Source organism: Scyliorhinus torazame, chromosome 2, assembly GCF_047496885.1.
Source record: "Scyliorhinus torazame isolate Kashiwa2021f chromosome 2, sScyTor2.1, whole genome shotgun sequence".
In the NCBI taxonomy this organism is placed as follows: Eukaryota; Metazoa; Chordata; class Chondrichthyes; order Carcharhiniformes; family Scyliorhinidae; genus Scyliorhinus; species Scyliorhinus torazame.
In genome coordinates this window covers 393,317,470-393,332,324 of record NC_092708.1, presented here as the reverse complement: position 1 = coordinate 393,332,324, position 14,855 = coordinate 393,317,470, and the positions used below count along the sequence as shown (strand labels likewise).

The window sequence follows — 14,855 nt, the reverse complement described above, 5'->3', positions numbered from 1 at the left end:
GAGGGAGAATTCAGATTGTCCAATTCACCTAACAAGCACGTCTTTCGGGACTCGTGGGAGGAAACCGGAGCACCCGGAGGAAACCCACGCAGGCACGGGGAGAACGTGCAGACTCCGCACAGACAGTGAGCCAAGCCAGGAATCGAACCTGGGACCCTGGCGCTGTGAAGCAACAGTGCTAACCACTGTGTTGCTGTACCGCCCGAGGAACACACCGAATACATTGAGAGACATTGCCAGGGGCATGCAGAGGTCAGGTCGAGGCATTGGAGAGAGTGCACAAACCTCCAAACAACCTACCTCCAGCCCTTGTACTTCTTGATGGTGGTGGTCGTAGGTGTTGAAGGAACTTTCAAAGGAGCTGCTGTAGTGCATCTTGTAGATGGTAACATGGCTGCCACAGAGCATCGGTGGTGGAGGGAGTGAATGTTTATTATGGGAATGAGTGCTTCTTAAATGGGCTGCCTTGTCCTGGGTGAAGCCCAGCGGGGAAAGTGCACCATCTGCTGCAGTAAGAAAGATCAAATCTACTCTGATAATAAGCTATATCTCACCCCAACCTATCGGCTGGGCCGTTAGAAAGCTACCACCTGAGCTAAGTAGACACTTCAGAAGAAGTCACATTGGACCCGAAACGTTGAGCTCTATTTATTGCTCCATAAATGTGGCAAGCTTTTCCTGAATTTTTCCCAAGCTTTGTGCTTTTATTTCAGCATCCGCAGGATTCTGCTTTCATTTTAGACACTTTCCTTGTTTGCTGATGTTCCGGTGGAATGTTTTGAGATGACTGGCTGTGGTGAAGGTGCTGTATAAATGCAAGTTGTTGTATCCTCCGGTCTGTGAAATGACAATTGACTCTTGGACCCAGTCACACTGGCTGTGGACCTGCCTTGAATCTAACTCATCAGCTCACTTAAAGGCACGGTGCAGACTGACAAAGAAAGCAGAGGCAGCAGGAGGAGGAGGAGTTCAGTAAATGGTTATACCTGGAATGAAGAGCCTGAAAAGACAGCAAGATGATTCCTCTACAGGACTACGGGGAAAGAGCGGAATGGAGTGGGGTGAATTGGATATATTTTCCAAGGACCAGTCACAGGTTTGCTGGGCTGAATCGCTTCCTTTTGTTCGAGATGAATCCGTTACTTACAAAGAACAAAGGCCCTCCAAGCCTATGCCGACCATGCTGCCCGACTAAACTACAATCTTCTACGCTTCCTGGGTCCATAACCCTCTATTCCCATCCTATTCATGTATTTGTCAAGATGCCCCTTAAATGTCACTATCATCCCTGCTTCCACCACCTCCTCCGGCAGCGAGTTCCAGACACCCACTACCCTCTGTGTAAAAAAACTTGCCTCGTACATCTACTCTAAACCTTGCCCCTCTCATCTTAAACCTATGCCCCCTAGTAATTGACCCCTCTACCCTTGGAAACGCCTCTGACTATCCACTCTGTCTATGCCCATCAATTTTGTAGACCTCTATCAGGTCGCCCCTCAACCTCCTTCATTCCAGTGAGAACAAACTGAGTTTATTCAACTGCTCCTCATAGCTAATGCCTTCCATACCAGGCAACATTCTGGTAAATCTCTTCTGCACCCTCTCTAAAGCCTCCACATCCTTCTGGTAGTGTGGCGACCAGAATTGAACACTATACTCCAAGTGTGGTCTAACTAAGGTTCTATACAGCTGCAACATGACTTGCCAATTCTTATACTCAATGCCCCGGCCAATGAAGGCAAGCATGCCGTATGCATTCTTGACTACCTTCTCCACCTGTGCTGCCCCTTTCAGTGACCTGTGGACCTGTACACCTAGACCTCTCTGACTTTCAATACTTTTGAGGGTTCTACCATTCACTGTATATTCCCTACCTGCATTAGACCTTCCAAAATGCATTACCTCACATTTGTCCGGATTAAACTCCATCTGCCATCTCTCCGCCCAAGTCTCCAAACAATCTAAATCCTGCTGTATCCTCTGGCAGTCCTCATCGCTATCCGCAATTCCACCAACCTTTGTGTCATCTGCAAACTTACGAATCAGACCAGCTACATTTTCCTCCAAATCATTTATATATACTACAAACAGCAAAGGTCCCAGCACTGATCCCTGCGGAACACCACTGGTCACAGCCCTCCAATTAGAAAAGCATCCTTCCATTGCTACTCTCTGCCTTCTATGACCTAGCCAGTTCTGTATCCACCTTGCCAGCTCACCCCTGATCCCGTGTGATTTCACCTTTTGTACTAGTCTAGCATGAGGGACCTTGTCAAAGGCCTTACTGAAGTCCATATAGACAACATCCACTGCCCTACCTGCATCAATCATCTTTGTGACCTCCTCGAAAAACTCGATCAAGTTAGCGAGACACGACCTCCCCTTCACAAAACCATGCTGCCTCTCACTAATATGTCCATTTGCTTCCAAATGAGAGTAGATCCTGTCTCGAAGAATTCTCTCCAGTAATTTCCCTACCACTGACTTAAGGCTCACTGGCCTGTAGTTCCCTGGATTATCCTTGCTACCCTTCTTAAACAGAAGAACAACATTGGCTATTCTCCAGTCCTCCGGGACATGAAATGAAAATTGCTTATTGTCACAAGTAGGCTTCAAATGAAGTTACTGTGAAAAGCCCCTAGTCGCCACATTTCCGGCGCCTGTTCAGGGAGGCTGTTACGGGAATTGAACCGTGCTGCTGGCCTGCCTTGGTCTGCTTTCAAAGCCAGCGATTTAGCCCTGTGCTAAACAGCCCGATCCCTGAAGACAGTGAATATCCAAAGATTTCTGTCAAGGCCTCAGCAATTTCCTCTCCAGCCTCCTTCAGTATTCTGGGGTAGATCCCATCAGGCCCTGGTAACTTATCTACCTTAATATTTTTCAAGACACCCAACACCTTGTCTATTTGGATCTCAATGTGACCCAGTTTATCTACACACCCTTCTCCAGACTCAACATCCACCAATTCCTTCTCTTTGGTGAATACTGATGCAAAGTATTCATTTAGTACCTCACCTATTTCCTCTGGCTCCACACATAGATTTCCTTGCCGATCCTTCAGTGGGCCAACCCTTTCCCTGGCTACCCTCTTGCTTTTTATGTACGTGTAAAAAGCCTTGGGATTTTCCTTAACCCTATTTGCCAATGACTTTTCGTGACCCCTTCTAGCCTTCCTGACTCCTTGCTTAAGTTCCTCCCTACTTTCCTTATATTCCACACAGGCTTTGTCTGTTCCCAGCCTTTTAGCCCTGACAAATGCCTCCTTTTTCTTTTTGACGAGGCCTACAATATCTCTCATTATCCAAGGTTCTCGAAAATTGCCGTATTTATCCTTCTTCCTCACAGGAACATGCTGGTCCTGAATTCCTTTCATAGATTATCATAGATTTTACAGTGCAGAAGGAGGCCATTCAGCCCATCGAGCCTGCACCGGCTCTTGGAAAGAGCACCCTACCCAAGGTCAACACCTCCACCCTATCCCCATAACCCAGTAACCCCACCCAACACTAAGGGCAATTTTGGACACTAAGGGCAATTTATCATGGCCAATCCACCTAACCTGCACATCTTTGGACTGTGGGAGGAAACCGGAGCACCCGGAGGAAACCCACGCACACACAGGGAGGATGTGCAGACTCCGCACAGACAGTGACCCAAGCCGGGAATCGAACCTGGGACCCTGGAGCTGTGAGGCAATTGTGCTAACCACTATGCTACCGTGCTGCCCCTATTTGGCCCATCGAATTGGTGCTCGTTCTTCTGAAGAGCAATCCGGTTAGTGCCCCTCCCCCTGCTCCTCCCCACAGCCCTGCAGTTGTTTACAATCGGATATTCACTCAACGTCCTTTTCAGCCCATCTAGAGGTAAGTTCCAAATCCGAACAACTCGATGGGTAACGCAAGCTTCCCTCGTGCTGCCTTGATCTGTTTCTCACGCTAATCACCTTCAATTCAGTCATTGATCCTCCAGCCACCTGTGATGGTTTCTCCTTACCTACTCTATCTGAGCTCTTCATGATTTTGACCACCTCAGTCGATGTCCTCGTAGCCCTCTCTGTTCGGGGAACACCCCAAGCTTCTCCAGTCTATCCTGCAGTCCTCGTCTAGACCAACTGTTCAGTGCGCCCTGCAAAGCCTCTATGTCCTTTGATGTGTGGTGGTCAGTATTGGACACACTACTCCGCTTGGCTGATACTAGCAATGTTAATAATAATAATTATCGCTTATGTCACGAGTACGCTTCAATGAAGTAACTGTGAAAAGCCCCTAGTCGCCACATCCCGGTGCCTGTTCGGGGAAGCCGGTACGGGAATTGAACCGTGCTGCTGGCATTGTTCTGTATTACAAGCCAGCTGTTTCGCCCACTGTGCTAAACCAGCCTGTTGCACCTGCCTTTGGGATCCTGATGTGATCCTGATCACTGTCCACTGATCACTGTCCAGTAATGCAGTCATGTCAGCAGGTCATAAGAAAGAGGAGGAGGGGTATTCATCCCCCTTGAGTATTCATCCCCGTTGAGTCTGCTCCGTCATTCACGCTCCACTTTCCCACCCGCTCCCCGTATCCCTGAATTCCCTGAGCGGCCAAAAATCCGTCTACCCCAGCCTTAGATACATTCAACGATGGAGCGCCAACAACTCTCTGGGATGGAGAATGCAAAGATTCACGATCCTTTGAGTGAAGCATTTACATAGAACTTACAGTGCAGAAGGAGGCCATTCGGCCCATCGAGTCTGCGCCGGCTCTTGGAAAGAGCACCCTACCCAAGCCCACATCACCCTATCCCCATAACCCAGTAACCCCACTCAACCAACACTAAGGGCAATTTTGGACACTAAGGGCAATTTATCGTGGCCAATCCACCAAACCTGCACATCTTTGGACTGTGGGAGGAAACCGGAGCACCCGGAGGAAACCCACGCAGACACTGGGAGGATGTGCAGACTCCGCACAGACAGTGACCCAAGCCGGGAATCGAACCTGGGACCCTGGAGCTGTGAAGCAATTGCGCTAACCACTATGTTACTGTGCCTGCGCTCAGTCCTAAACGATCCGCGCCTGAGACCATGCCTCCTGTGTTCTCGATTCCCCGACCGGGGGAAGCAATCTGTCAGCGTATGCCCTATCACACTCCGCATGTCCCAACGAGATCACCTCTCATTCTGATTTGTTGAAATTTGCAGTTGGATGCTCATACCTAACGAAGGAGGGGTGTATACAGACTCACACAGACTCTGTACAAAGGTCACACACAGCCTTGGGTCATTGTGACTGAACCGAAGGACTCTTGATATTAGTCTGTACAATGTCACTCGAAGTTTGTGACAATGCTTTGCGCGAGTTTTCAAGAAGTGCTGTGGGTAGCTGTTTCATAAGGTGTTTATTGTGGTGACACTGAGTAATGATGCAGCACTTCCTATCCAACTGCAGCCAGCCACGTCCTGTGCCACACGCTGTGAAGCCAGGCGTTACCGTTGCGAATGCTCACTGAGGGACTCCCTTTCTGTGGAAAATCGTACTTCGGAAAGGTCAGTGATTTGTTTATCTTACTCAGAATTTGGGAGAGTTTGTCCGATCTACTCGCCGACGAATTGGTAAAGGAACAGGCTAAATCTGGGCTGACAGGCTCTGGTGCCGGTCTCTGGGGAGCACGTGTAGCGACTGACAGGAGACTCAGAGAGTGAGGGGGGAAAGCCAGAGAGCGGGAGCGAGAGAGCGGGAGTGCGGGAGCAGGAGCGGGAGGGCGGGAACGTGAAAAAAGACCAAAAGAGGGAAAGGAAAACTGTGAAGTGAGAGAAGTGAAGATAATTTGAGAGTGAGAAAGAGATGGGAGGCAGAGAAATGTGATGGAGAGAGACTGAGAGATGATGGGGCAACATTCACTGATTGTATTAATGGGAAGAAGTCTTACAACACCAGGTTAAAGTCCAACAGGTTTGTTTGGAGTCACTAGCTTTCGGAGCGCTGCTCCTTCCTCAGGTGTATCAAGGAGCTACGCTCCGAAAGCTAGTGATTCCAAACAAACCTGTTGGGCTTTGACCTGGTGTTGTAATAGTTCTTGCTGTGCCCACCCCAGTCCAACGCTGACATCTCCACATTATTGTATTACCAGGACCAAGGGACAGGATAATGGAGTCTGCAGCATCAATACCACCCCCCGGCCATATCACCCACCCCTCACCTGGTAACATCACCCACCCTCCCTCCGCTGGTAACATCATCCATCACCTCCACCCTTGGTAACATCACCCCCCCCCCCCCCCCGGAACATCACTCCCCACCCCCCGGTAACATTAACCCCACCCCCCTCCGGTAACATCACCCACCCTCCCTCCGCTGGTAACATCATCCATCACCTCCACCCTTGGTAACATCACCCCCCCCCCCGCCCCTGGAACATCACTCCACCCCCCCCCCCCTTTCCCGGTAACATCCCCCTCCTCCTCCCCGGTAACATAACCCCTCCCACGGTAACAGCGTGCCTCGCTGCGAACATTGTTAAGAAGCTCGCTGCTGTTAAATGCGAGGGTGTCCCAAAACTGCGAAGGGTGAGCTGGAACACCTGGCGTGTATTTTCAATTTGTTACACTCTGAGGAAAAGATGTGGACCAGGGCGGAACTGTCCAGCCATTGTGTGAACAATTAATAAAGAATATTTATTAACTGAAAAGAAAAAAAACCAGATGTGAGGAAGGACTATAATACACAGCAACAAGTAACTGCACTGATAGTAACTATCTATGGTCCCGGAACTCTCAGACGTTTCCAAACAACTTCCAATATTCTACAACTCTACAAACTACATCCGCAAATAATTTCCACACAGTTTATGTGGCCACATTTGGGAAAACCATCTCCAATTTCAGCAAAGGTGGAATCTGCACGTATCGAGTTTTGATCTTAACGGGCTGTTTCATAGAATCATAGAATTTACAGTGCAGAAGGAGGCCATTCGGCCCATCGAGTCTGCACCGGCTTTGGAAAGAGAACCCTCCTCAAGCCCACGCCTCCATCCCATCCCCCCAACCCAGTAACCCCACTTAACCTTTTTGGACACTGAGGGCTATTTAGCGTGGCCAATCCACCTAACCTGCACATCTTTGGACTGTGGGAGGAAACCGGAGCACCCGGAGGAAACCCACGCAGACACGGGGAGAACGTGCAGACTCCGCACAGACAGTGACCCAAGCCGGGAATCGAACCTGGGACCCTGGGGCTGTGAAGCAACTGCGCTAACCAGGGTGCTACCGTGCTGATATATATTAACTTATTTTCTGGAGACAGTTTCTGCAGCTGGGTGTGGCTGGTGGTAGCTGGGTCCGTGTTTGGCTCTGACTCCCTTTTGCCTCAATCATTGTGCTATGGATCTACCATTTTCCCTTTGATGGCTCTGTGGATATCTCTCCACTTTGTCTGTACCCCCATTGTTTTCCTCTAATCACTGAGGTAAACACTTGCTTTTCTCACTGATACGTTAATTTGCATTTCAACGTCTCGGCAGATATCTCCCAGCTTTATTTCGTTTAATCCCAATTTCATCTTTTAAAATCTTAATTTTCCTCAATTCTTAATATGTTTCCTCTTTTTAAAAAAATGAAATGTCTTAATTTAAAAGACGATTACAATTCTATCTTATCAAACATTACAAAGATTTAAAAACATGAACTGACATAAAATATAGCCCAAAGTATTTACACACAAAGTTCCCAAGAGCATCTTTTACACTCGTGATGAAGCCTCTGCAATGAGGTTCTCGCTCCCGACCACATGAATGATTTTCAAATTAAACGGCCGTTGAAACAAGCTGCATCTAAATAACCTAGTGTTCCGATTTTGAAATCTCTCCAGATATCTTAGGGAATTAATTTTAATAATCTTTATTGTCACAAGTTAGCAGTTTCAAATTCCTAGGGGTGCACATCTCCAAAAATCTGTCCTGGTCCACCCACGTCGACGCTACCACTAAGAAAGCACAACAGCGCCTATACTTCCTCAGGAAACTAAGGAAATTCGGCATGTCCACATTAACCCTTACCAACTTTTACAGATGCACCATAGAAAGCATCCTATCGGGCTGCATCACAGCCTGGTATGACAACTGCTCGGCCCAGGACCACAAGAAACTTCAGAGAGTCGTGAACACCGCCCAGTCCATCCCACGAACCTGCCTCCCATCCATTGACTCCATCTACACCTCCCGCTGCCTGGGGAAAGCGGGCAGCATAATCAAAGATCCCTCCTACCCGGCTTACTCACTCTTCCAACTTCTTCCATCGGGCAGGAGATACAGAAGTCTGAGAACACGCATGAACAGACCCAAAAACAGCTTCTTCCCCACTGCCACCAGACTCCTAAATGACCCTCTTATGGACTGACCTCATTAATACTACACTCTGTATGCTTCACCCGATGCCAGTGCTTATGTAGTTACATTGTATATGTTGTGTTGCCCTATTATGTATTTTCTTTTCTTCCCTTTTCTTCCCATGTATTTAATGATCTGTTGAGCTGCTCGCAGAAAAATACTTTTCACTGTACCTCGGTACACGTGACAATAAACAAATCCAATCCAATCCAAGTAGGCTTACATTAACACTTCAATGAAGTTATTGTGAAAATCCCCCAATCGCCACATTCCGGATCCTGTTCGGGTACACGAACAGAATTCAGAATGTCCAAATTACCTAACAGCACGTCTTTCGGGACTTGTGGGAGGAAACCGGAGCACCCGGAGGAAACCCACGCAGACACGGGGAGAACGTGCAGACTCCACACAGACAGTGACCCAAGCCGGGTATCGAACTTGGGACCCTGGCGCTGTGAAGCAACAGTGCTAACCACTGTGCTACCCTGCTGCCCATTATGTTCTGTATATGATTGCTTCTGCTGAATTACATGCAACATGAATCTTAAAATGTTGTAATTCCAATACCGAACTTAAAGTCTCTTTTTCAATTGTGGAATACTTCTATCAGGGGCTGGTTTAGCACAGGGCTAAATAGCTGGCTTTTAAAGAAGACCAAGGCAGGTCAGCAGCGCGGTTCAATTCCCGTACCAGCCTCCCTGAGCAGGCGCCGGCATGTGGCGACTAGAGGCTTTTCACAGTAACTTCATTTGAAGCCTACTTGTGACAATAAGCGATTTTCATTTCATTTCTATTGACGATGATTTAATTTCCTTGAGCAATACCCCACAGGCTTCTCAAGTCCAAGTTCATCTTCCTGTAATAATACAGCTCCCAAACTGGCATCCACAGCCAGTTTAAACGCTTTGTCATAATTTGGTATGGCGCACACTGGCTTTGTTGTCAACAGTTTGCACATGTTGGGATGAAGTTTGGTAATCCTCCACCCAGTTAAATTTCTTGTTCTTCTTCAAGAGTTCTGTTAATGAGGGCAGCACGGTGGCGCAGTGGGTTAGCCCTGCTGCCTCACGACGCAGAGGTCCCGGGTTCGATCCCGGCTCTGGGTCACTGTCCGTGTGGAGTTTGCACATTCTCCCCGTGTTTGCGTGGGATTCGCCCCCACAACCCAAAGATGTGCCGGGTAGGTGAATTGGCCGTGCTAAATCGGAAAAATATTAATTGGGTATTCTAAATTTATTTTTTAAAAAGAGTTCTTTTGGTGGTGGCATCACCCTGCTAAAGTGTGACACAAATTTAGAACAAAATCCACTCATTCCCAGAAATCTTAAAAATATATTTTCTTGCGGTAGGTTCTGGAAAATCCCAAATGTCCTGAGCTTTCTAATCTCGTGGAGCCGCTGGACCAGATTTCACGATGTGTCCTGAATGTGAAGTTTGAGCTTTAGCTAATTCGCTTTTTGCCGAATTCATGGCGAGATTAGTCTCTTTTATGCGTTCAAACAGTTCTTCCCGCTCCCATGGCAACGCCACAACTCCCCCGTTAGAGCCACCCCTCCCCATTAACGTCTCCTCTCTCCCATTGAAGTGACCATTCCCAGAGAGACCAAAATGTCTGTCTATCTCAGCCTTTAGCCTATTCAATGATGGATTATCCACAGCTCTTTGGGATAGGGAAGTCCAAAGATTCACAACTCTCTGAGGGAAGAATCCCCATAAATGATCGATCCCATATCCTGAGTCTTGACCCTGTGTCCTCGATTCCCCAGCCAGGGGAGACATCCTCTCAGTGCCTTTGCTGCAGTTAATTCTTTTACGTTCTGTCATTGGATGTGGACGGCGTTGACTCAGCCAGCATATATATATTCCACTCCTATTCTCTTACTGCGCCTGGTGATGCATGAAGGCAGACAGCTGTCTATTTCCATAGCTACTAATGCCCGGAACAGGTCACTAGTCTGTCACCAGGGGCTTATAGCTTGCGTGGTGTCACTTCACTTCCACCGTGGCTGGCCTTGAGTCTCTCCCACTCTAACCACCAGCCATTGGCCTGTTCGGAAGGATTTTCAGGTTGAAACTCAAGCCCGTTTGACCACGTTATGAACGCATCTTCAGGCCGTCAAGTCCTGGGGTGAGGCTCGAGCACTGAGCTCCTTGCTCAGAGGCAGGGGTGCTAACCCACTGTGCCACAAGACCTCCCAGCATTTATATTGCCCATCCCTAATTGCCCTTAAGACGTTTACAGGACCTTGGTGAGATCACATCTGGAATACAGCTCCCGTACCAGCCTCCCCGAACAGGCGCCGGAATGTGGCGACTTGGGGCTTTTCACAGTAACTGCATTTGAAGCCTACTTGTGACAATAAGCGATTTTCATTTTCGTAACATTGGTCTCCTTGTTTCAATATAATTCCCTTATCAGCCGTTCCGAGAAAGATCACTCATCTCATGTCTGTCCTGTCAACTGGATGTAGAAGATCCCGTGGGTCTATTTTAAAGAAGAGCTGGGCGCTCTCCCAATGTCCTGCCAATATTTATCCTTCACTCAACATCAATAAATCTGATCCAAAAACATTATGGCTCGAAAAACCCAGCAGGTCTGGCAATCTTTGGTGAGGGAAACAGAGTTAAGGTTTTGGGTCCAGTATAAGTCCTCTTCGGGGTAGAGATGAAGAATAACAAAGGGGTGAAGTCACTTGTGGGGGTGGTGTACATACCCCCTAACAGTAACCAGTCAGTAGGAGGGGTCATCAAAGAAGAAATAGTGGGAGCTTGTCAGAAAGGAACGCCGATTATCAGGGGGCATTTTAATCTGCAGGGAGACTGCAAAAATCAGAGGGGCAAAGGGAGTCCAGATGAGGAAGATTTTCAGGATAGTTTCTCAAAGCAACATGTTCTGGCACCAATCAGGGACCTGGCTGCATTAGACCTGGTATTGAGCAACAATTAATTAATGACCTCATAGCGAAGGCGCCCCTAGGCAGCAGTGACGATAATATTATTAACTCTGACATTTAGCGAGAGAGGAGTAGGTCCAAGACTGATTTTAAACTTAAATGAGGGCAATAATGAGGGGATGAAAGCAGAGCTAGCAAAAGTGAACTGGCAATTTATTAGGTTAATGGATAAATCACGAGAGAAGCAGGGGGTAACATAGAATCATAGAAGTTTACAGCATGGAAACAGGCCCTTCGGCCCAACCAGTCCATGCCGCCCAGTTTTTACCATTAAGCTAGTCCCAGTTGCCCGCACTTGGCCCATAACCCTCTATACCCATCTTACCCATGTAACTATCTAAATGCTTTTTAAAAGACACAATTGTACCCGCCTCTACTACTACCTCTGGCAGCCCATTCCAGACACTCACTACCCTCTGAGTGAAGAAATTGCCCCTCTGGGCCCTTCTGAATCTCTCCCCTCTCACCTTAAACCTATGCTCTCTAGTTTTAGACTCCCCTACCTTTGGGAAAAGATGTTGACTATCTACCTTATCTATGTCCCTCATTATTTTATAGACCTCTATAAGATCACCCCTAAGCCTCCTATGCTCCAGGGAAAAAAGCCCCAGTCTATCCAGCCTCTCCTTATAACTCAAACCATCAAGTCCCGGCAACATCCTAGTATTGGCATGGATAGAAGAGTGGCTAGCTACCAGGAAACACAGTTGGCATAAATGGATCATTTTCAGGTTGGCACGAAGAGACAATTAGTGTGTCACACGGATCCGTGCTGGGGACTCGATTCTTACAATTTATATAAATGACTTGGATGAAGGGACTGAAGGTCTGGTTGTTAAATCTGCTGATGATGCAGAGATAGGGAGGAAAGTAAATTGTGAAGAGGACATAAGGAGGTTACAAAGGGACACAGATCGGTTAGGTAAGTGGGTAAAGATCTGGAAAATGGAGTATAATGTGGGAAAATGTCTTTGTGCGCCACAAGTTGCAAATAATCTGCAATAATAGGATTAAATTCACCCACCAATCAAATTATTCCTCTAATATTAAGACGTTCTGTGTCAACCAATGAATGTGGAAAGCCAATTCCGTGAAAATAACCCGGAGATTGTAAACGCTTTAATAATATTCTAAAACAAATAATTGAGCTGGTGGTTTACTAAGTGAGAATTTACAGAAGGTTCGCCCACCTGCTTCATGCTGGTGTTTATGCACCATTCCAGCTTCCTCTCACTCTGCCAGCAAACTCTTCTCTTCACTGCTCCCCCACGTGTTCATCCAGCTTCCCTTTAAACGTATCGGTGCTATTTTCCTCAACCACTCCCTGTGGTAGCAGGTTCCCCATTCTCGCCATTGGCTGGGCAAGGAGCATTTCCTCACTGACTTTTTTATTATCGATGGCCAACAGCTTTGGACTTACCACAAGTGAAAATATTTTCTCTACATAGTCCCTGTTGATTTTTTTAAAGATGAGGCTACTCCCTCTGTGTTCTCTTTCCTCGAAAAAAGGGTTGAGTCTTTCTGAATGCAGTTAGGGTACAGGTCAGCCTTTCTGTTAATTACAATATTTGCTCCCATCTTTATGTTGATGATGTAATTCCTTTTCTGAACCTTTTCCAGTGGCTCGACAACATTTTTAATAACTTGCTAGGAGAGAGCCCGAGCTGTGAGCTAACTCCAAGCTTGCTTCTACGCAGGTCTCTGTCCAGTCCACAACTCTAGTCTTAGGCCATGTGTCCCTTTATATCACACGGTGGGTGGCAATGTTTCTCAGTCCCACATTAACCCTTGCTGTGCCAGATACCCCTATACTACAATCACAAATTTGGCATAACTTTGATTTAAGGCCTTAAAACAGTTCATGAAGGTGTTTCCCTATCAATTTCTTGAGGGGCAGTTTGTGCTGGGCGGTAAATGTTGGCTTTTGCAGTAACACCACATCCTGTGAATGAATAAAAATGATCCTGTATTTGACAGGATGTGACTAGTGGTGGTCTGTAAAGGCCAGGGTTGGGCCCTCAAACTATTCACTGTAGTCATTAACAACTTAGATGGTGGAATAGAAGGCTAGACTTTACAGTTAATTGGAACTGTGCCGATGTGAAATTGCAGAGAGCAATCCGTGCTTCTCTCGTCTCTCCACAAGAGCTGCGGTGATGGATGAGTCTTGATTCCAACTGAGTGAAGATTGGGGCAGGAGGAGTGTGTCAAATGGTGCAGCGGGGGCTCAGGAAGAAGATCAGAGAAGTGCCATGACTAGGACTCACCAATATTAGAAAATGGGAAGAGGAGGAAGCCATTGAGCCCCTCAAGCCTGTTTCGTCATCCAAGGAGGTTGTGGCTGACCTGCATCCTAACTTCCTACAATTCAATTGATGCCCCGCCCTTTTATACACTCGATGTATCAATTTAAGATTTAAAATTAGTTGACAGAATATCCACAACATTTTGTGGGAAAGAGTTCCACAGACCTACCAGCCCTGGGACCATGACCCATTTAATGGGTGGGGAGGAGATTATGAGTGTGAAAATATCATCAGAAAATGAGTGGATCAAGTGTCACGATGAATGGTAGAGGCTCATTATGTGAAGAAGAAAGAGAGTGGAAGGGAACTGGACTCGAGAGCAGTGTTTTGCAAATTTTTTTTTCCAGCGACCCGTTTTTACAGAATGACCGACTCTCATCGAATCATAGAATTTACAGTGCAAAAGGAGGCCATTCGGCCCATCGAGTCTGCACCGGCCCTTGGAAAGAGCTCCCTATATAAGCCCCACACCTCCACCCCATACCCGTGACCAAGCAACTCCACCCAAACTTTTTGGACACTAAGGGCAATTTATCACGGCCAACCCACCTAACCCGCACATCTTTGGACTGTGGGAGGAAACCGGAGCACCCGGAGGAAACCCACGCAGACACGGGGAGGAGGTGCAGACTCTGCACACAGACAGTCACCCAAGCCGGGGATCACACCTGGGACCCTGGAGCTGTGAAGCAACAGTGCTAACCACCACCACAACCCCTGTCACATTCACAAAAGATTCTCCATAGTTACTTTTAAAAACGTCGCAGTCATTGTTGGCACTTCTGTATTAAACGTAAAAATTATAAATTGCGCTGTTGTTTCAGCTTGAAGGATGGTTCTAACTTGACACCAATCTGAAGGCTGTGACTCAGGATTATTTGATTATTTTATATCTTCACACCCATTGGTAGCATTTGGATAATTACGGGCAAGCACAGGAAAGATTAACAGCACTACACAGTTTGAGCAACGACGTATTCACTCGTTCAAATCCTAACATGACCTCGGTTAGGAAATTAAACTTAAACCTTCCCCTTCAGAAGCAGGAGCCCTAACTGCTGAACTTGAAACCCGGTCAGGCAGAATGTCACTGGACGTCTGTCAGTACCGATTCCCAGGTACTGAAAACATGCTAAAAGTAAATACTGGGCGGGCAGCACGGTGGCGCAGTGGTTAGCACTGCTGCCTCACGGCGCCGAGGACCCAGGTTCGATCCCGGCTCTGGGTCACT

General features: G+C 47.3%; 1 protein-coding gene across 3 annotated transcripts in view; it reads left to right on the top strand.

Moving 5' to 3' along the window:
• LOC140405894 (probable G-protein coupled receptor 132) overlaps positions 1-14,855 on the top strand; it is an 86,230-nt gene that overhangs the window by 38,151 nt on the left and 33,224 nt on the right. Inside the window, exon 2 of one of the 3 annotated variants that reach the window (XM_072494241.1) lies at positions 5,430-5,527. The exons of the other annotated variants lie outside the window; for them this stretch is intronic. The gene's annotated coding sequence lies outside the window, so the exon portion shown is untranslated. The remainder of the gene's footprint in view (positions 1-5,429; positions 5,528-14,855) is intronic. 3 annotated transcript variants of the gene reach the window in all.